Genomic DNA, 22857 nt, shown 5'->3' on the forward strand with positions numbered 1-22857 from the left:
CTTCTACAGATGAAAAAGAAAACATTACTAAATGAAAATATTTTTATTTCACTTGTAATACTAGAAAATAGAAAGAACATCTATGTTTCTGTGAACCTACACAGCATTTCCACTGTGAAGAAGAATGCAAGACAAAAAAAACCAAAACAAAACACCATTGCAAATATCCAGCCCCGGTGGCGCAGTGGTTAAGGACGCCGCCTTGCAACACTGGGGCCCGGAGTTCGAATCCCCCCTGTGGCGCAAGTGGTAGAAGTGCCGCTCTGCTACACAGAGGCTCGAATTCCGGGGGCTGGACTCGATGATCTCTAAGGTCCCTTCCAACCCGCACGAAACTATGAAACTATCTATTTTGTGCTACATTTAGATGGAATAGATGTCACCTGATTCTTCAGACTTTCCTATACTTTGAAATGCAAAGAAATAAAATATCTTGCAGATATTTACAAATTATTTGCATATACTTAAGATATTTATGATTAAAATAATAATGTAGATAATTTTGATAACAAATTACTTCTTTATATTCTTTACGTCCTTATAGTCTTGTATCATTACTCCAATTGTAAGTGGGATAGATTTCAGGAGAAGTAATACATTTTGACATAAAAGCTCCAAAACCTTTTCAGTTTTTTTGCTTTTTTTCTTCCTCTTTTTTTACAAAATCTAAACTCCTCTGAATTGTGCTAAAACTTTAGTCATAATGAATGATCCTGACTGCCTAATAGCAAATTATTTTTTGTATTCTGGTTTAAAATTAATGTTTAAACATCAAAATTTATTTTCTATCAGAGGAAAATATGATTCTATGATTCTATGATTTCATGCAACAGTCTTAAGACCTTAGAGAAGATTTCCTAAGACATATCGAGGAGGTTCTTGGATTCTTTATGAATGCAAGAATATACTAGTTTTTGTGACGAGCCAATTTAATGGGAGAAAATAGTTCTGTATAAATGTAAGGCTAGAAATAAATAAATTTAAGTAACATATCCAAGGCCTTGCTGCATTTTCAATCTAAACACATCAATATGGAGCGCTTTACTCTTAGGACAGACAGATTCTATTGAAAAAGAACTCTAGCTCTCAAACAAAAGTTACAAGTGAGTTAAATGCTTCTGTATGTAAGAATAACTAGGTAAAACATTTTGTACTCTGTTCTGGTCATTGTGCTCATGTAGCCACAACTAATAACTCTTGGACCCTATTGTGAAACTTTTAAGGTTTTTTAAAACCTCAGGTACTGCACATGCATTTGCATGTGGATCTCATTTAAGATAGGCTACTTTCAAAGGCAATTTGTTAGTAACCCAGATATTTAGTCTTGATCTTTGTGACAAGATGTTATTTCACCTCAGTAACAGGTAATTCCTCATGTAATGTGCCAATAAATAAATAAATAAATAAATAATCTCTTTTAAATATGTAGATCTGGCTTATGACTGAATTATTTGTTTAGATTTGCCTAACAATTTGATTATTTATCTTTTTATTTTTTTATTTTTTGGTAGTTATGCCTTGCTTCTTTCATAGAATCATGGAATCATGGAATTGCTCAGGTTGGAAAAATCCTTAAAGATCACCAAGTCCAACCATGACCTAACCATACTACCCTTACTCTAACAACTCTCCACTAAGTCATATCCCTGAGCAGCACATCCAAACCATTTTAAACACATCCAGGGATGGTGACTTAATCATCCTCCTGGGAGAGCTAATTCCAGTGCTTAATAATCTTCTCTGTAAATAAGCTTTTCCTGATAGCCAGCCTAAACCTCTCCTGGTGCAGCTTGAGGTCATTTCCCCTTGCCCTGTCACCTGTCACCAGTGAGAAAAGACCAACCCCTCTCTCAATGCAAGCACCTTTCAGGTATTTGAGGATAGTAATAAGGTCTCCCCTCAGGCACCTCTTCCCCAGGCTAAAAAGTCCCAGTTTCTTCATTTGCTCTTCATAGGGCATATTCTCCAGGCCCTTCACCAGCCTTGTTGCCCTTCTTTGGACCTGCTCCAGCACCTCAATGCCCTTTCTGTACTGAGGTGCCCAAAACTGAACACAGTCCTCAAGGTGAGGCCTCACCAGTGTTGAGCACATGGACAAGATTTCTTCCCCAGTCCTGTGCATCACATCATTCCTGATACAAGCCAGGATGCCATTGGCTTTCTTGGCCACCTGGGCATATTGCTGGCTCATATTCAGCCAACTGTCCCTCAATCCAGCAAGGTCTTTTTCCATCAGGCAGCTTCCCAGCCACTCCTCCCCAAGCCTGTAGAGTTGCCTGGGGTAGCTGTGACCAAAATGCAGGACCCAACACTTGGCCCTACTGGTACACAGCTTACCTTGCCCATTGATCCAGTCTATCCAGGTCCCTCTGTAATGCCTTTCTCCCCTCCAGCAGATCAACACTGCCTCCCAACTTGGTGTCATCTACAGAATTACTGAGAGTGATCAAGATCATTGATAATGATGTTAAATAGGAATGGCCACAGTACCTGGGGGACACCACTCATGAATGACTGCCAACTGGATTTAACTGCAATTCTTTGGGCCTGGCCATCCGCACCCAGTGGAGTATATGCCCATATAAACCATGGGCAGCCAGCTTCTCCATGAGGATGTTGTGGGGGACAGTGTCAAAGGCTTTACCAAAGTCCATGTAGATCACATAGACAGCCTTACTTTCATCCACTAAGCAGGTCACCTTGTCATAGAACAAAATCAGGTTTGCTAAGCAGGATATCCCATTTACCCACGTTGATCTGGACTGATCCTCTGGTTGACCTTTAACTGAAAAATGATGACTCCTGAGATTATTCATTCCATAACCTTCCTGGCACTAACATGAGATTGATAGATCTGTAGCTAGCAGGACCATCTATCTGCATCTTTCTGCAACAGGAATCACATTTGCCAGTCTCCAGTCAACAGGGGCGTTCTCAGTCAGAGATTCCATATGGTTGTGTGTTTGTTTGTTTGATGGTTTTGTTGGTATGAATTTTGAATTTTCCTGAACATAAGCTGACAGCGTGCCCAGGTGACCAAGAAGGCTAGTGGTATCCTGGCCTGCATCTGAAATAATGTGACCAGCCTGACTAGGGAAATGATTTCTCCTTTGAGATGACACTAGTATGACCACACTTTGAATATTGTTCAGGATTGGATCCCACACTACAAGAGGGATTCTTAGTTGCCTAAGCATGTGCAATGAATAATGCAAATGATGAAGGGACCATGAAACATGACCAACAAGGAGTAACTGATAGAACTGGGATTACTTAGTCTGGGGAAAAAAAAAAAAGAAAAAAAGGAAAAAAAAAAATGAGGAAAAGTTGACTACCTTTTCACATCTATGGATCTTTAGAGACTACAGAGGTTCTTCAGTGCTTTCATGTAGCTACTGGTTTCAGCCCATTGTCAGACTGGCTTTTATAGAAAACAGGCTACTTTTAGTTGACTCCTCCTCTCAGCTGTACAGCTACTGTTTCAGAAAGCTGCCTCTCCCGAATTCCAATAGTATTCTTCTTGTCCCCACAACTTTTAACACCATTCTTAAGATACTGAGTTCCAATGAAGAGATTTCCAAATGCTCTCACAGGAAGAAATAAACACAGTGGACATATAGTTTTGTTACTTCCCTCTCAATTTAGGCTAATACGGATCTTCCTCTTCAGCTCCCCCAAGAAATCAAGGGATGATTTGAACTCAAAAATATCGCTTTACCTAATTGTTTAATATGTGGAGTTAGGATAGCTTCTGCAAAAAATTGCTTAGGTGGGATGACAAAAGGCTACATAAAACACATAGATTCAGTTCTGCTTAGTTCAATGCATTCAAACTTCCATCTAGTTCTTTCTATTTTTATGGCTCTGTGTTCTGGCTTCTAAGCAAAACCAGAATTCTTTTGAATTTCTGGGCATTTTGCCACCACTTCAGGATGTAAGGCTAATAAAAAGCATTAACAATACATAAATTTTATCCAGTAGGCTTTCCTGAACATGTGCAAGTGTTCATAATGTTAGAGAAAAGAAATCCACATGTTGTATCTTACATGATCGGAATGCATTGAGCTCAGTAAGTTCAGAATACATCCCCATTGATATCCTTACATATTTAGATAATTAGAACTCATAAGTGGTTCAGGTACCAGAATACGAATTCTGATTAGATAAACAAGTTGCTATTACAATTCAGTTGACAAAATTAACCATTGTAAAAAGGCTCTTTCTTCATTTTGAGAGATATTCTAACATTAGTCTAAAATATACAGGACATATCCATATTTTTGTAGATGAAAATTTTCCATCTTAAAAGAGTTAGCATTTTCTATAGGAAAGCAAAATGTTTCAGATATTTTTGGGTGTGAGTGGCTAAAATGGATCTGAAATCTAATATTCTGTAAAAATATTTTCATGGGGCATTTTGGATCAATTATAATAAAAATATAATTTTATTTCTTAACATGACTTTCTTTTTTTTTAAAAAAAAGCACTATTTTTGGTTTATCTTTGCACTGTTTTAAATAAGCAGGACAGCTAATGTTCCCTGTAGGTAAGCAGAGACTGGTTTTGTTATTTTTATTTTTATTTTTTTAATTCTCCCTGGAATAATGTGAAGTAAAAATATTAATATTAATAATAATAATAATGCAATGTAAAAACATCAGAAGCAGTCCCTAACTTTGAAAAATACTGGTACCTTAACATAATCTAATCTACTAACATGTGAACAAGTTTAGTCTGTTAGAAAGGATATTTACCGTTACTCTGTACTTTGTTTTACTGAAAGTTGTCTCATTTCCCCTGTAGTACTTGTACTCCTGTATCATATTATCCGAGTAATTTGATAGTTGTTGATGTTGGTATGTGTAATTATGTAAACTGAAGGTCAATACAAACTTTTGCTTCTACTCCTGATTTTGAAAACAGAGTGGTGGAAGTAAACAAGCACCTTCTACTCCTGAAACAAGAAGTAAATATTTCTAGTAAACAGCAGGTAACAGTAATGTCTGACATCACTATGGTGAAGCTGAGTGAAGGAAGATGGCCCTCAGCTAGCTCTCAACAGCAGTTGCTCAGGTCTTTAACTGGAGCCCACACAGAGTTCATTGCTATATATTCCATATGAATAAATAGTTTCATTCACTGTACTGCATTAAACAAAACATCATTAGGAATGAATCACTCACATATCTTGGACTTGAATTCTCTGTCACAATCATAACAATGTCCATGTGTTTCATTCTGGATTGTTTAGAAAACATCATTTTCTCCCAAAAAAAAAAAAAAAAAAAAAGTTCTGAACTTACCATTCTAATTATAGTCACGCCTTCAATAATAATTTTCTCTCTGTTTTAACTGCACAAATATCATTGAGAGTTGCTAATAAAGTTCTAACTCATAATATGAAACTTGCATGATAAATTGTTCTATCCTTATAATTTCTATATTTTCTTCAGAAGACAAACTGTAGAAACATAAATTTAATGCTTATTTATTGTTTTCATTTCACTTTTCTTTTAAAGCAGGAAGTCTGTGTTTAATGGTTAAATTCAACTAGAATTAAAAAATTAAAATACTCTGCTGAGGCTTATTTTGACTTTATTATGAAAAGTTCTGCTGATCTTATATAATATTAGTTTTGTTTTTGTCAGCGACTAAATGGCTTATCTAAGTAAGTGACACAAAAATCTTTCTCATATTATCATTCATTTCCATGGATTTCTTTCTTTCATATTTTTTGAAACACTTGAGTTATCCTACAAAAAATGTTTGTAAAATCATAGGACAAGCGCTGATGAATATAGTAGTTAATCCCAGAAAACTGTGTAATGTAACTTCAAATATTAACTGCTTCACTGCTATAAAGGAGAAAGCAGTCTCAACATAAGCTACTCCTCAACTTTCTTTTCAGAGTAAAATTTTATTCAACTTTCATCAACCAGCATTGTAGCTGTTGCTGTTTTCTATGCTGAACTGCACTTTTCTCTAGATTCCAATAGAAATGCTTTGTAAAACCCAGAACATCTATCTGATTTGAATTTTCCTTACCTAAAAACAAAGAATCTCAAGTAACTCCTCTGAAGAAATATTTGGGAAAAAAAAAAAAAAAAAAAAAGTATAATAAAATGACCAATTACATTTGTCTTCCAACCCAGAGAGAATTTTGAAGTCATTCTTTCGAGTTTACTTTTGGTGATTATTAATCTCTATTAGAGATGTGTTTAAGAAAAATATCTATGAAATATACTGCGTGGAACATTTGTTGTAGAGACAGTAATAGACCTGCTACTGTTTGAAAGATAGGTTTGTCTTTCACTTTCCATTGCAGGTGATTTGATTATTTTAACTTTTATTATTATTATTATTTATTTTCATTTTTTGTAGAGTACTTTGATAAGAATAACTTACTAGTTAAACTGTGCTTAAATTATATATAAATACATATATATTACAAATACTTCTGAACATTAAGAAACAATCTCTTTTATTTTTTCCTTTTATTTCTTTTCTTTTTGAAATACTTAAATTTGGAAATGGAGAACTTTATGTATAACTAACATTATTTTTGGGGAAAAGAAAACATTTCTCATCAGCTGAATAAAATATATTTTTCACTTTCAAGGATATAAAGAATTTCCATGTTTTATAAATTAGAGGATGTTTATACAAATATATTTTAGGGGAAAAAAATAGATTGACAGACCTTATCAAGTGTCAGAGAATATCTGTTGATAAATGTTTCTGTGTGCGTTCTAAGTCAGCATTAGTCATAAAAGGAAAGTATGACTTCTTCACCCAATATTCTAGAATAATCACACATTTAAGCAGGATATAAATTAACAAGAATGCATTTATAAGGCATATATTCCAAGCTTTTACTATATGAATAAGCCTGGAACAAGTATGGTTAAAACTACAATAATATCAAATATTTCAATTATTGTTAAACTCTTGTATCTTTTCAAATTTTCAGCTACTCCAGATATTGGATTAATGTTAATTGAAATAAATACAATAATAATTGAGAATTACCATCTATAAATAGTTAGTTCCTGTTCTGTCTTATAGTTACATTCAGGTCTGCTCTGTGCCTCTTGAAGGTGGTATTTGTTAAGCAAGGGGAGAATTAATTGTCCATAAAAACAGATAAACAAACAAACAAACAAACAAACAAAAAACTCAAAAAATAATTCAACTAATGACTAACTAATAGATGTATAAGTTTTGTTGTTATTGTTGTTGTTGTTTGTTAATTAATTTGTAAATTAATTACATGTACTTCTTTTGAGATGTATGGAGTAATAGAAAATAAGGCTGAGAAACTTCCCAATCACTTCAGGAATTTATTGCATAACCTGCTGAAGAGAGTGTTACTGTGTCAAAATAGCTCCCGACAGATGTTTATCTAACCTGTTCCTAAAAGCCTCTAAAGACTGAGTCCACATCCTGCCAGAGCAATCAATTCTGTTGCTTAAGTAGCCTCACAGCTAGAAAGTTTTCTCCTGATGTCTACCCTAGATTGCTTTCTGTGATATTTAATTCATTTCCTCTTTCCTTTCCCCTTGAAGAAGTATTTATTTCTTCTGTTTCATAGCAATCCCCTGTATTTTTGAAAGCTGTTATTTTGTCTCTCTTTGGCTCTCTACACTTGAGATTAATTTGGCCTAATTCCTCAAACACTTCTCTTACACACAGTAATTTTCTAAAATTCTGGATATTGTAACTATTCTCACACTGGTCCAAAGCTTTGTTTAAACGTGAATACCAGTATCTGACTCGATGTCCATAGTTACTCAGCTGAGATCTCATCTGTGCTAGATTAAGATGGAAGGATTTGTTGAAATGTCTAATTTATATTCGCACAGTCTAGCATGTTATTTCAAGATCAGCATGTTATTAAATATTTCCACTAGGACTGGAAATTAATCATCTGACAGCCATGCAGTTAGCAGATGGGTGATAAGGTTCAGATTCACCTGCTAATTCTTAGCTTTGGGTAGTTAGGCATGGTGTTAGAAATACTTCTGTAGTCTGAACATCTAATGGCTCTTTTACACAAGGTATTACTTCATCTGATGGCTAGATCAGCATTAGACAAATTGAAAGGGCTGAAATACACTCTTATTCATATCTAAAATATAAATCTGAAATTTTAATACCTGTTCAATATATTCTCACATAGCAGAGAAACCTCCCCCACTGCCTTCAGACCAGTACACAGGGTGATCATCAAGAGTCACATGTAAGAAAGTACACTTCCATCTCAATTCTTCTCCAGGTGCCCATTTCAGTGGATTCATCACAACTACTTTATATACAAATTTAGAAGCAATGCCATGGTTTGCAATCCAAAATATGTGTTAGTGCTGAGACAGTTATTCATTTATCTTCTTAGGCTATTAAACAGTTAACAGTTAATTTGTTTTGCCATACTAAGATGCATACAATTCATAATGCATGAGAAGTTCATGTGCTCTATTTCCATTTACCAAATAAATAAAATGGATAGTCTGTTCATAAATCAAAATTAAATCAACTTCACAGAAATGCATAGACTTTGTAGTCCAATTCTCTATTGGTATACTCCAGCTTGGTATGTCCCATGCTTTCCTGACTTCGAAAAAATTCGATTCTTTTCTCTCATTTTTAGATGCTTTGAGATGGTGCTGATTTTAAAATATTTTACTCTACATTTGTAGTGTAATGTCTTCACTGAATTATCTGCTTTTCTTCCTTCACAGGACACCAGGTGACCTTTAATCTCCCTCAGATGTAGCTCTTGCTGTCTGAACACAAACAGATCTGACATTTTGCAAATAAATTGTTCTAATCCACTAGTTCCCTAACTAATATCAGTTGTTGAACAGAGCTGATGAGCAGTTCTGGGTGAAGCTTCTGTCTGTTTGCAGAGTTGTCAGCTACTGCCTACATCAGTGTACAGTACACATGGACCTAAAGTCAACAGTGTTGCAACAACGGAAATTGGGCAACATCCTTAGATCAATTTAACTTGGAGGCATTTGTTAAAAGGATTTTGTAATGTCAAACTCTTTTCAGTAACAAACTTTGTCTCAATCTAGTGGCAAAGAACAAGAAACCTTAAAAAAATTGACAAATCTGACATCCTTGCAAAAATGCTTAAATGTTAGATAATGATGTTATGAAATAGAAGGTAATAATATCAGCTCAGCTTATTGGTGTAGCAAAAAAATCATTATTTAAAACCTACCAAAACTACCTATAGGTTCTTCGGCAGTTTAAGCTATGGCCTAGGCCAATTTATATAAATAATAATATATAGTTTTTATTTACTCCCATCAGTTAAAAATCTCTTTTTATTCATTTCAAAAAAGATGGACATATGCATATTTGTATGAGCATGTTTATGCATACCTGCTGATTTTAGATAACAGAATAATTTAAACTCAGCTATGTGAATTAGAAGAATTAAATATATATATATATAATTGTCTTCTTACATCATGAGTTCAAGGAAAAGAACATTTATCTTGAAAATAGGAAATACCAGTGATTTACAGTCCCAGCATACCTTTGTGATGTGTTCTTCCATTAACAGTAATTAACAGTATTCAATATTGTCCATAGATTATCTTAAGATGATATATTACATTATAAAATAAAATTTAAAAATATTGAAATGTAGACTATAAGTGTTTGGTTTCTATAACAGTTTGAACTCTGATGTTCATGGGGAGAGAAAGTTATACATCAAATAGCTATTTGTGTTGGAAAAAAAAAAAATGTTTACAGAAGTAAGACTTTGATACCTTACTGGCAGAGAGTGGCTGGGTTCCATTTCGGAGTCCCACCGCACTTCCTCTTCTCCCCTCCAGGAACCCCAGATGCCAAAAGGCAGTATAACACAGAACTAAAACAGTAACTCTTTCACTCTTGTTGTTCTACATGATATTCTGATGTGGAATATTGACAACAAAAATCATAAAACCACAATACTGAATGGCACCAATTGTCTCTGCCAGTCATTGTAAAAGAGATTTTCCATTCCTTAGGTCATTTTTTTTTTTTGGCCATTCTCTAGGAGGATGTCCCACCAGCTTAGATCAGAGGGGCAGGTTCACCTGCCTTGATCCGCTAGCCACATTTCTTTTGATGCAGCCCAGGATGTGGTTGGCTTTCTGATCTACACGAGCACATTTCTGGCTCATGCCCAGTTTGTCATCCACAAGTATTCCCAAGTCCTTCATGTCAGAGCTGTCCTTTCATCCCACAGCTTTTATTGATAGTGGGGGTGCAAGACTCTGCACTTGAATTTCCTTCAATAGATTGCACAGGTAGGTGTCCAGGCAGGACTTGAATAACTAAATGGAAGGAGACTCCACCATCTCTTTGGACAGCCTGTTCCAGTGTTTCAACACCCTTACTGTAATGAGGTTTTCCGCATGTTTATATGGGACTCCTTATGTTCAAGTCTTAGGCCATTACTCCTTGTCCTATTGCTACATTCCACCAAGAAGAAACTGACATCATCCATTTGTATTCCATCTCCCTTTAGATATTTATGAATAATAACCATATTCTGTGTCAGTTTTCTTCTCCCCTTACTGAACAGACTCAGGTTACTTAGTCTTTCCTCATACAAGAGTTTCTCCAGGCTCTTTATCATCTTTGTGGCCCTCCACTGGACAATTCCAGACACAGTATTCTAAATAAGGTCTCACCTTATTGCCTTAAAAGGGCAGAGTGGCGGAGGGGGAGGGGGGGGCGGGGGGGAAGATCATGTCCCTTGACCTGCTGGCCGCACTCTTTTTAATATAGCCCAGGATACCATTGGCCTTCTTGGCAACAAGGGCACTCTTCCAGCTCATGGCCAATCTGTTATTCACAGGAACACCCAAGTCCTTCTTCACAGAGGTTTTCTCCAGGACATCATCCCCTAATTTCTACGGCTGCGTGAAGTTATTCCTTCCCAAATGCAAGACTCTACACTAGCTTTGTTGAAACTCATCAGGTTCCTCTCTGCCCAACTCTTCAATCTGTCCACATCTTACTGAATGACAATACAGCCATGCACACTATATATATGCCATATATTTTTCTTTCTATTACATTTTGAGTATAAAGATACTGTTAAAAGTAACACAAAAACTGCTGCTCTGCTCTCCTATAGAAGCAATGACTCACTATAAGTATATTCAAGATGTTTAATAACTTCTACCAATGTAATAGCACCTGGCCCAGCAGAGGAAGGAGTTAACTCATCCAGTGGAACATTTATATCTCTGCAAAGTTAATTGAAGAATACAAGCAGAAAGGTATAGCTCAATATGAATGAGGTAATTGCAAGTATACCTAAAATAAGAGTAATACCACAGCAGTACCTTACATACATTGCTTCATATATTAAAAATTCTGCAAAGTAAAAAATGCCTAGTATTTTTTTTTCCAGCCTCCCACAAATTTTCCTTTTTCTTCTTACACCCCCCCTCTTTTTTTTCCCTATTTGAGTTTTTCTGCCACCTGTTCACTGTGTATGACTTTTGTATAATCTGATAATCACAGCACTATATTCTAGAGGGATGCCTCAGAGACACAGTACAGATGAGTCTGTAATGAGAATTCTAGACTCCACTGTCCTTTGCAGCTAATCCATAGATTTTAAAAAATGACTTTTTAGTAGAAACATAGTATATATTTCATTTTAGTAGAAGAAAATTGCATTTGGGATAATTACTTGAACTACTATTAACTAATAGATGAAAACTCTCTCTAGTGTGTTGCAGATAGGACTAGCTCAAGGATTTTCAGCCAAACACTGAATTAATTTTCTCAGAGTCTGGGTGTGGGTCAGAGGGAAGATTTGGGGATCTGGGGAAAATGGGATGGAAATATGATAGATTGCTTCATCTTTTGTCTTCAGGGAAGCATGAAGAGAGAATGATAACTGGTGGGCAACTGTTGTGCATGTCTGTTATCTTCCCTTGCTACTCTAAATATTAAAATGAAAATCCTACTGCCTAAGCACATAAGTGGAGACAATGTTCCGCATAGTATGTCTAACCTACTTTATTTTCAATATCTTCAGTATTTTTATTGGGAATACAGTCTCCTACCTTTCTGGGTATTGAATTCAACTGTCTAGGCTAAATTGTGCTTCTACATGTTGTGGATATGTCTCAAAATAAAAGGGTTTGGGATAATGAGCTTTCATTATTAAATATAATCATTAAAGAGTACTCCCTGATGACTCACTTTAACAATGTTATTAGATCTGTTGGCTACCATAAAAGAAATGAACAAATTCAAATTAATCTCTTACTAATTAGCAGCTTTCTATAAAATCACAGCAAGATGTAAAGCCAGAAGCATGGAAAATCAGTTTGGGAAAATATAGACTGTGTTTAAAATTGGCAACAGTATAATAGATACAAAAACTAATTATGCTAGGATCTTCAAGGTAGTTTAGCTACCTTTCTACCCATTCATGAAAAGAAAATGCTGTCATGTGAATTCTCTAATTTGAATAACAAGTCATAAAGAAAGTTAATGCCTACAAGTAAATGATAAAACTATTCCAGTCTAAATCTGGATTTGTCAGTTCCCTTATAAATAAAATTGATATCCTCCTTGAAATCTATTCCCATTGAGAAAAGTATGTTTAGTAAATATATTTATATATATATATATATTTTAAATTGTTATATTTATTTATTTAATGTTCATGTTACATAGATCCTTCTATCATCACCTAGAAAACATAATGCTACTGGATTCGAAGACAAGCTATTATTTGACTTTCTGGATATCTTCTGTTAAATCTGTCCAGCTGTTTGTTGTAACAGAAATACTACCACTTAGTGAGATATTGAGCACATATGACCACCCAGAACTACATATTTTTAAAAAGCTTTTCCATTACTGAAAACAGATTTAAACCTTCCTTCCAATGGTAATCACAACTATATATTCACAAGAGTTTAAACAAATTCTTCCTTTAAATAGAAATGCTATGACTGGAAACACTAAAAAGCTTATCTTAAAACTATCTAGAAATATTACACATTAGTTTAAATTTACAGTATCTTATATAGCAGCTTGGCTTTTGGGGCATTTGTTTTTACAAGGAGAGAATGTATACACTGTCAAATTAAAACTGAAATACATTAATAGAAGCTTCCTTTACTGACTCTGGAGAGTTGCCCTTTTTCACTTTCTGGTTGTTCACAAGCTCTAACTTCCCCCATCAGACCCTCAAAAGACAATTGAGCAATTAACCTCTGTCTTTGAGGTTAATTACCAAAAAAAAAACACAGCTGACCAATGTTTAAAGAACTACAAAATAGTATTTGAATACATAGGACACACACACACACAAAGTAACTGGAAAAGGCTGGACAAGACAATTTTCCACATTTTCAGTGTGTTATGTTCATTCACCCAATCATAGCATAACTATATTTAATTGATTACTCATCTAAGTAGTTACTTCTTTTCAAGAGCTGTGGTGTAGGCACTTCTAATTACTCGTTTTTGATGCAGCAGCTGGAAAAATCAGTTCACATTGACTGATTTTTTTTTTTACTGAAAATAATTATTGCCCTCCAAATTTAACCTTGAACATGAAATTTAAATATCAAAAAGTTGCAAAGAATCAAAGGAAAATATGAACGAGGTTGAAATAAGAATGGCAAGTCATTTTTTTCTGTCTCAAGTCATTTATACAAGATACTCATGATTGAAAAGTTTTGAACCTTGTGTAATTAAGTTAGAAAATATACATATATATCTGTTGAGTAAGTAATAAATATTTGGAATAACGGGGGTTTGAACCATACAGTAGAACCCCTCTTCCCTGAGACTGCAATTTCATGATCAGTGAGGTTAAATCACATACAGTTTCAACTCAAATTTATTTTCTGACCTAGTTCATCTTGTGACCAGGTGAATACTCAATAATAATAATAATAATAAATTAATTAATTTTAAAAAATTAAAAAATTAAGGGTAGAAGAGACAGATGGAGCAGGAGCAATGCTAACATCTTGAGCTCCACAATGCTAATCATGATGGAAGTTTTTTTATGTAATGAGTTTGTTTGATGAAAATATCTAAGATGGTCTTTAAGAGCATTTCAAAATATACTTGGATTCACAGATATGTCTTCAGTCAAAATCAGGATAAGTCATGGACACTCACATCCCTCATTTTCTACAGTTTGTACCTTGGTTTTCTCTGAAGGAAATTACAGGTGTGTGTCAGAAGAGACAGGAAACAAGATGGTTTTCAGAGAAGATTTACAGTTCATTTTCGTGTGTTGCTTGATCAAGGTATTTGGAAGACTAGGATATAGGATATATCATAAAGTATTTTTGCATTTCAGTATAAATGAAGCCTAGACGCTTTTCTCTAGTTTACTCATTCTGAGGAGCTGCACTTAAAGATCGCATGGAAAAAAATTGTGTGTTATATATCTATATATATCTATATATATCTATATATATTTGGCACATATGCTTCATAATGTATGTGAACAGGATTATGCACAGCAAAGAACCCCCAAAGAATACTGTCAATGATATCCAGGTTTTCCTTATTTAAGTAGGGATTTTTATACTGAAGAACAGAGGCATTTCATCCTTTTTAAATGTTAGGTGTGAATATATCACAGAATAAGAGAATGTAGTATGAATAAAGTCCTTTATATACAATCATTCACATACATATCTTATTATGATAGGAAAAAAATAATATTCTTCGTTGTTATGATAGCATCTAAATGACAGTCTATTGTTCATTTAAATAAGTGTTAACACTTTATGGGCTGGTTCGGCCTGGTTCCATAACTAGTGGGGTGGGGGAACCCCATAGATCCATGTCCCAGAAAGGGAAAAGGGGAAAAAAGGAGAAAAGGGTGGAGAGATGGGTCTAACAACATAACAGTGGCAATCATCTGAGGAGAAAAAAAACTAATTTACTAAATAGGATATAAGAATACAAGATAATGCACTATAATACAATATAATACAATGTATTTAGATTGAAGCTAATACATCAAATTGAATTAGGTTGTCCAAAAGCTGAAGGCCTCACTCTAATGCTGGGATGAGATGGCACCTGCAACAGAGACGAGTCAGATGATTGAAAAGAGGGCCTTTAGGTGATCTACTAAGGCCTTTTATCTTTTTCCTCTGAAATAAAAACAGAAAAACAAACAGTCCTCTGAGGAATGTAGTAGTTCTTCTATTCTGGGACATGTACCTGGACCTAGAGCATTAACTCTGTCACAGAGATATCTAGATCAGTCTATGTCTGTGACTGGGAGTGGGGGAGGGCAGTAGTCTCATGGGCCCCCTGGCCCCACAAAAAAAAAAAAATGGGAAGGGAAAAAAGGAAAGGGGTAGGAAGATGGGAGCTGGGCTTAAGGAAACAAACAGAGCAGCAGCAATGATCTAAGGAGGAAAACTTATTTTACTAACTATGATATCGGAATGCAAGATAACACAATATAATACAATCTAATTGAAATTAAGGCTAATAAATCAAGTGAAATAAGAGGCAGAGTGAGTTTTCCGAAGACTGAGAATCCTACTTTGAAACTGAAGGTGCCACGGCTTGGAAGCATACACACACATACCCACACCTGCTGTCAGGCAGTGAGAGAGAGAGTGAGTGCCACCTCCATGACATATTTCCCTCTCTGACCATGAGGTCCTCTGGGACATGTAGTTCTTCTCTGTGCTCCACATGATGTCATGATGTGGAATACTGATAACTGAACATTGTAAAACCATGACAATGTGGTAATATAGTGAGATAAAGTTTCATAGGACTACTTGATGTCATTTATTCTTTATTTTCTAGTACTTTAATATAACTTGGATGTAATTAAAGTTGTTGAGGAATTACAACTTAATAGACAGTTTTGAATAGACACGCAACTAGGTAAAAGCAGGATTTCAGAATTACACTGTTCAAGAATCGCTTCCTCACTGATGAGATGGCTAATGAAAGTGATTTTCTTTTTTCTTTTTTTCTTTGGTTGCATAAATTTCAGCTTCCTGCCCAAAACACTGAATTTTTTGATTCAGGGGCAAGAACTGTTTTGTTTGCAAAACCAAATCAGAAATCAGGTAAGAAAGAAGAAAAAATATTTTATGAATACACGCACATACAAACACACAAAAGACATCCTTTTGTCTTGGTAGGCTCTGTCACTGTTATTTTTTGTACAGCCAGAGGCAAGGGAAAAAAAAAAAAAAAAAAAAAAAAGCATATTAAATTGTAGAAAAACAAGAATGTTATAAAAAAAGAAAAAAAAAACCATGGCCATAACTAAAGAATAGTGGTAGACTTTAGGCTATATACAGCTTCAGATCTAAACAGTGTTGGCTTATACAAGCTGTAAATAATCAACTTGTCCACTTTGTTGACATTTTTGGGAAAGGTAGGGGGGGTTCTTTGGCACTTTTCTTGTAGCAACACAGATGACAGCTAGAAATAAGCAGTGCCTTCATGCTTAAAATGTCTGCCAGGCATGATAGTACCCAGGCTCTGCCTGACATAGCACAATGCTAAGCAAAAGTCTGGGGTAGTAAAATGATTTGATGAGAGATAACTAATTATAGTCCCGGTATCGCTTTGCACATTCAAACTATGCTGCATGCATATGCATGTGATTGACAAGCAATGTTATGAGGAGAGCTCCTAAGTGAATACAGTCTTAACTCCTCTACCTGAGAAAAACGTATTCACTTTTTTTTTCTTTTTGACAATTATTATGTTTATATGAAATCAGTAGAAATGGTGTAGTTTTCTTTTAACAACAACAAAACAGGAGTCTTGACCTTACTACACAGCTGAGTATTAAACATTTGGCTGAGGATGATATCGCCCACTGTGCAGAGCCACTGGCCAGCTGGTGAGAAATTCCGGCTGTCATCACAGCACAGAGAGTTAACATATTTATCAGATACTTGAGATGAAAAAGTACTAGTTCATGGGGATTTTTTTCCCTAAGCCATCTGGTCCTGAGGTGCCTATTACGTCTATTATTGAATCATTAAAGTCAATGAGGTGAATAACACGATTAAACTTGTTTACTTGTCATGTAACAGTCAGTTAACATTGAAATGTAACTTCTACTTTCTGGTCTACTCCTAAGTGGTAACTAAAATTAACAGCAGATAAATAAACTTTATTTTTAAATGTAGTTTAAAAGTGTACTAATTATTTCAAGTCTATTTTGCATATGAATATTGTGATAATTAAAAACTTCTTAGAATTTAAATAAATAAATAATTGTAAATAAGTACGTATATGCATACTCATCATTTCACTCTGATAGTAAAGCAGGAACACATTTACCGAGACCCTGCACCAAATGCAATTTGTTCATACAAAAGTTTAAGAAAATTAAACAAACAAACAAACAAACAAAAACCTGTGAAGTTTTTGTTTAAATTTATATTTAATTAGCTGCACTTATAAAAATGTGAATAAACAGTTATTATATTATGATAAATAGATTTTCTTTGTACTGAACTAAAATTTAGATAATATGGATTATATGATTTGAATTAATTATTAAAGACATGAAATTTCACAGTGGTGACAATGGAATTTAGTGTAAGAGTTTCAATAGCAGTAATTAATATAATCCTAGAAATAAGGATTTTAAGATATCTTTTTAGTGTAAGAACTTCGAAACCAGTAATTAATATTTCTCTAGAATTTAGGATCTAAAGATATCTTCTTATAGTTATGTTAAGACCTTGTTTTGGGATCTTCAAATATTTTAAATGGTGGATATTCTTTGGTTTTATGCAAAAACGTCACCTGAACAAAATCATGGTCCTAGACATCAGTAGATTTCAGATTAGAAAATTAATGAATAAACTTAAAGGACAATATGAATAACTATTCACACCACAAAAAATATAATAAAATTTAAAATTTGAAACACTTCTCTATTTATAGATATTGAATTTGGTACAATTATCAGTTATTCAATTCTGATTCCATTATGCGATCAGAGTAGTGTGGGCTCAACTGGACCCAGTGTTCTCACATATTAAGTTATGTTTTAAGACCTAAATATTTTTTGTAATATTTCACTAGAGAGTATAGACTTGGACAAATACTCCACCATCAGTTTATTCTACACGTAAAGAAATGATAATAGGAACAACTATAATCCCTTTTCAAAAAAGGATGCATAACATGGTTAAATAAAGAGGCCATTGGCAGAGACTCAAGCAAAATATGATCATATTCTGGACACTGCACATACTATCAGCTCAACTATTCTTTTTGTTGTCTGTTTCAACACTTCATCTGGGAAACAGAGTGGATATTTTTTTTTTTATTACGCTCTATTGTTGATATTCTTACAGTTATAATTTTGCTTTTTTATTATTATATTGCATAAATACAATTTTTTCTTATGTAGTATCATAGTTATATTTTTAAAAAATATATATATTTAATGGATAGGCTGAGGCAAATGAAATGAAGTTCAGCGAAAGCAAGTCTTGGTGTCCTACAGTTTGGTCAAAACATCTTCATGAAACACTACAAGCATGGGACAGAGCCGCTGGAAAGACATGCCAAGGAAAAGGATCCATTCATGAAAATCTGCTTGGCCATCAGGAACATGGACATCTTCCATTTTCGCAGTTGCCACTGTTGTAACACACAATACACCACATCACTCCACTGACATCCACTGTTTCGTCTCCATAGGTGTTCAGCAAACATTGAATGTCAGTGGGTGCAATTATATCTACATGGAGAAATTCAGTTACACTGCTTTGCTTCATACGCACTTCCACGTCAGATATCAATTAATCAGACTGCCTTTTCTGCCATTTATCACACTATAACAAAATGTAGCAGAATATTGGTGGGAACGTTCAACTTCTACTGTTGTCCTACCAACACCCATCTCCAACATTGTGAGTCAATATACTAAAATAGGAGGTATTTCTTTTGAAACAATCCCTTATACTTTTATAGCAATCTTTTCCCATTTTCTGATTTCAAGTACAAATAGAAAAATGATATATGTGAAAGTAACTCTGGTGATCTAGAACTGTTAAATTTGTGATGACTGAGAATAGATGGAAGAGGGAGAAGCACTAAGATTTTTCTCTTCATCATTAAAAAACATGTAAAGCATTTAAGCAACAGGAAACATGTTTCCCATTCTCTGACAAGAAATTTACTATATTTTAAGAATTATGTATGCTTCCTAAGAGGAAAACTAAGGTGCTCAACATCTATTTATTTTTAAAGCAAGAAAGTTCCATTTAAACTTCAGTATTCTCCAGATTATAAATAAATAAATAAATAAATAAAAATTTCCAGAAAGAAACATTTGACGCAATTTGGCTTACAGTCTTCCAACACCCACATTTCTCCATCTCTTCCACCTGGCACCTTGGGAAATCTGCCCAGGTTATAACAGAATGCTCTGGAATAAAATCAGTTTTTTAGCATACTAGGTGTTGACAGGCCAACCTGGTTAACTTAGAATTCTGCCAGGAAAAACCAACTCTTCTCACATAAGCTGAATCTTACTGGCTATGAGTATGTCAGATGCTCACTTGAAGAGTCCATTTGTATGTAGTATAATGAGATCCTCTCTGTACTGCAAACAGAATTGTTAGTATTTTATCAACAGGTCATCGTATCTTTTGGGAGAAAGACTAGTGAAATCAGCTTAAAAACAAATAAACAAAAAACAAAATCAAAACAAACAGAATTTTTACATAGTACCTGTTCTTTTTACTCTAGCAGGGAGATGCATCAGACCTTGACACAGTTTCTTTATGTCTGTTGGTTGTTTAGGGAGCCTAGAATGGAAAGCTTGAGGGTAGCAGTCTGTATAGTTGATGTCTCCAAATGATTACATGAGCTTTATCCTTGCAGATTCATACTCATGACAAATAATATTATAATGTATTATTCTATCCAGGTTGCATCCAAACTTGTCTGAGTTCCAATGACAAAGGAAAATATAATGTTTCAATATCAGTTTATACACATACATGTAAATCCATGTGACAGAAATAATACAGCTGTTGTTGTTTGGTTGTTTGTTGTGGTTTTTGTTGAAGTTTTCATGTATTATTATAATTTGTATATTATTATATCTTGGAAGGATACAGTCTGGATAATTCCCCATTTTTCATGATGGTCTTTCAAGGTTTAGTTTAGTTTTCTGTTCATCAGCATGAAAGAAACTGTTCCTAATGCAAATTAGACAGTTTGCCTCCCTTATTTCTCCATTTTCATGACTGTTTCAGATAAGAAAAATGAAATCATAGACCTTATTGTTTCAGTTGATCAAAACCATACTGAAACATTCAGCATTTGTAGTGATGCTAAAAGTACACACAGTACAATATTTTTTTTTCTGGTATATGGAGAATGATTACTTTTTGGCAAGAGGGACAATGTGAATTGACTGTGCTGGTCTCTGCTTAGAAATTCCCCAAGAGCAGATAGTCTTCTGATTTAAAATTGTGATTCACTTCAGTTTTTTGTTTTGTTTTGTTTGTTGTTTGTTTGTTTAGATGTATAATCAATAAGGGCCGAGATAGAAAGACTTCACTTTATGATTTCTTTCTGGCAAGACAACGCTGACATGGAAGGAAAGCTTTCTGTAGCATATACTTCTCATATCTATGCAATCTATGCACCATAAAAACTATTGTTTCTAAAGTGAACATCAGACCAACTAGACATAGTAAACAAAAGAATAGTCTGTTCTGACATGCTGTGGCTTTCCCTTGTTGCCTTCAAAGGTGTGCGTCCTTAGGATAATAGGACCAGATACATTAAATTCTGTTTTTCTGGTGTCATCAGAAATCAGACATCATCCTTTATCTAGGCCACTTCTCTGAGGTAATCTATCATATATATTTTCATTCCTCATATATCTAGTGAATTTCCTATTCTTCATAATTTCCACATCAAAAACAAAAAGACTAAAAATCTATTATTTTTTTTCACAACACTGTTTTTCCTCTCACTCTAATAAATTATGAAGCACATCAGTTTTCCATTATTTTATTCCCCAAATCAGTATTCTGTTGTTACTCTTCTTAATTACTCAGCTGAATCCATCAGTCAAAAACTCTCAACTACTCACAAGTAGTACCCTCCTTATATCCCCCAGTAGTGATTACTAGACATCTAACTTGATAACCACATCCTCCTTCCTTATCTGAACTTTCTGTTAGAAATTAATAGTTAAGATAGATAGTTAGGATGAAGACACAATAATGTACATCACATCATCTCATGTCTAATAGACTTTACACAGTAATTACAATTTCTTCCTCTGTAGACATTTCCTCTTTGTTATTTGTATACAAAACCATAAGTTTCAAATAAAAATAAAAATTTATGACTATACATGGAATAGAACATAGTCTCAGTAAAAGACAAACAATGCCTGCAGTTTGATATTCTATAGTAGATTTTCCCCTCTTAAATATTTGTTCAACCAAAGCCATTCACTCACAGCTGTCTTTAAGGCATTCAATCAAATTTCACTTTTGAGATCCAGCAGGAAATGACTCCTACATTCTGATGTCAGATTAATCAGACTCACATTTTTTATTTTTTTATCTTATAACAACATGCAGCAGACAAAAACAAAAGTGGCCTGCTTTTGCAAAGTCCTTATTCATATATAACTAGAAAACAGGGTAAAGCTTTTGATTCAAGAAACTGCAGTTAACTGTATCTCGCTCCAATTTAGGAGTGAGGCAAAGGTTCTTTTGATAATGTTAAGCCCAGTGTGAGATTAAGAAGAAGAGCATTCAAATGTTGATCCAACCAGTTTATTAGAAATGATAGACAACTGAGGGGATGGGGAAGGGAGAGCGACGAATATTAAAATTAGGGTGATGGGGACGGGAAAGTAGGCGATAGAAAAGGTAGAAAAGAGCAAGAATTACATTAAAGCGGGGAATAGTCACCTCCTGGATGCAGCAGCGACTTGTAGCACGTTGTTACGTTTGTCCGGGGCAAAATAAGCGTAGGGGAGAGCAGCAGCAGAGTAGCAGGCCGCAAGCAGCAGATCGGTGCGGCGCAGAGAAGACGGTCAGAGTACCGTGGTCTTAAGAAGCAGAGTCTAGGGCAGCGAGGTCTCACGGAGCAGAGTCTCAAGCAGCAATCCCAGGAGAGACAGTAGGCAGCAGTAGGACGACGGTGGAGGAATCTGAGGTCAGTTACCTAAAAGGTTCTTCAGCATGCAGGCATCTTCTTCAGCATGCAGGCATTCACGTAGAGAGGCATCTGATGACAGAAAACCTCCTTGTTTCCGTAGTGAGGCATCTGGTGTCAGAAAACCTAAATTTGGGGTTTGTACATGCCCTTTTTATCCTACTTCTTCCCAGCCTTTGACATTTCTGGAAGGCTTGGGTCAGAGTCGTGAATTCCTCGGAGATGGCCATCTTCCTTGAGATAGGCCCACACAGAAAGACCACTTTAGGGCCATTAATCAGCATCTTATCTCTCTTTCGTAGCTCCTGGACTTGTCCATCTCTTGAACAAAGGGATTTCTCAAACCTTAGTTCCTGTGTGTCTCAGACAAAGGGAGTCCTGGAACCTTGGCCAGGACTTGCCTGAACTTGTCCATTTCAGCAAACTTTGAGACAGTAATGTAAAAACCATGGCCTCTTACAACTGTAATTCAGAGAAATGCTAAAGATTTGTGTTGATTGAGCAATATACAACCTGTCAGGAACCATTTAATCCTTTTGTATATCTATAATAAAGCATTTTAATAAATTTAAAAAAAAATAAAAAAATAAGAGGGATGACCAAGTATACTTGATTTGAATCACAATCCTTTAAAACAGATTCTGT

The 22857-nt window shown here is 34.9% G+C and overlaps 1 long non-coding RNA gene across 1 annotated transcript in view; it reads right to left on the reverse strand.

The window, feature by feature from the left end:
* The window catches only part of LOC146762732 (uncharacterized), a 45525-nt gene extending 22874 nt beyond the window's left edge, over positions 1-22651 (reverse strand). The window contains exon 1 of the long non-coding RNA XR_014942332.1: positions 21966-22651. This is a non-coding gene — a long non-coding RNA (uncharacterized LOC146762732). The remainder of the gene's footprint in view (positions 1-21965) is intronic.
* Between the last annotated feature and the right edge of the window lie 206 nt (positions 22652-22857).

This window comes from Coturnix japonica, chromosome 1 (genome assembly GCF_054131305.1).
Source record: "Coturnix japonica strain WE chromosome 1, WE-NBRP24, whole genome shotgun sequence".
Taxonomy (NCBI): Eukaryota; Metazoa; Chordata; class Aves; order Galliformes; family Phasianidae; genus Coturnix; species Coturnix japonica.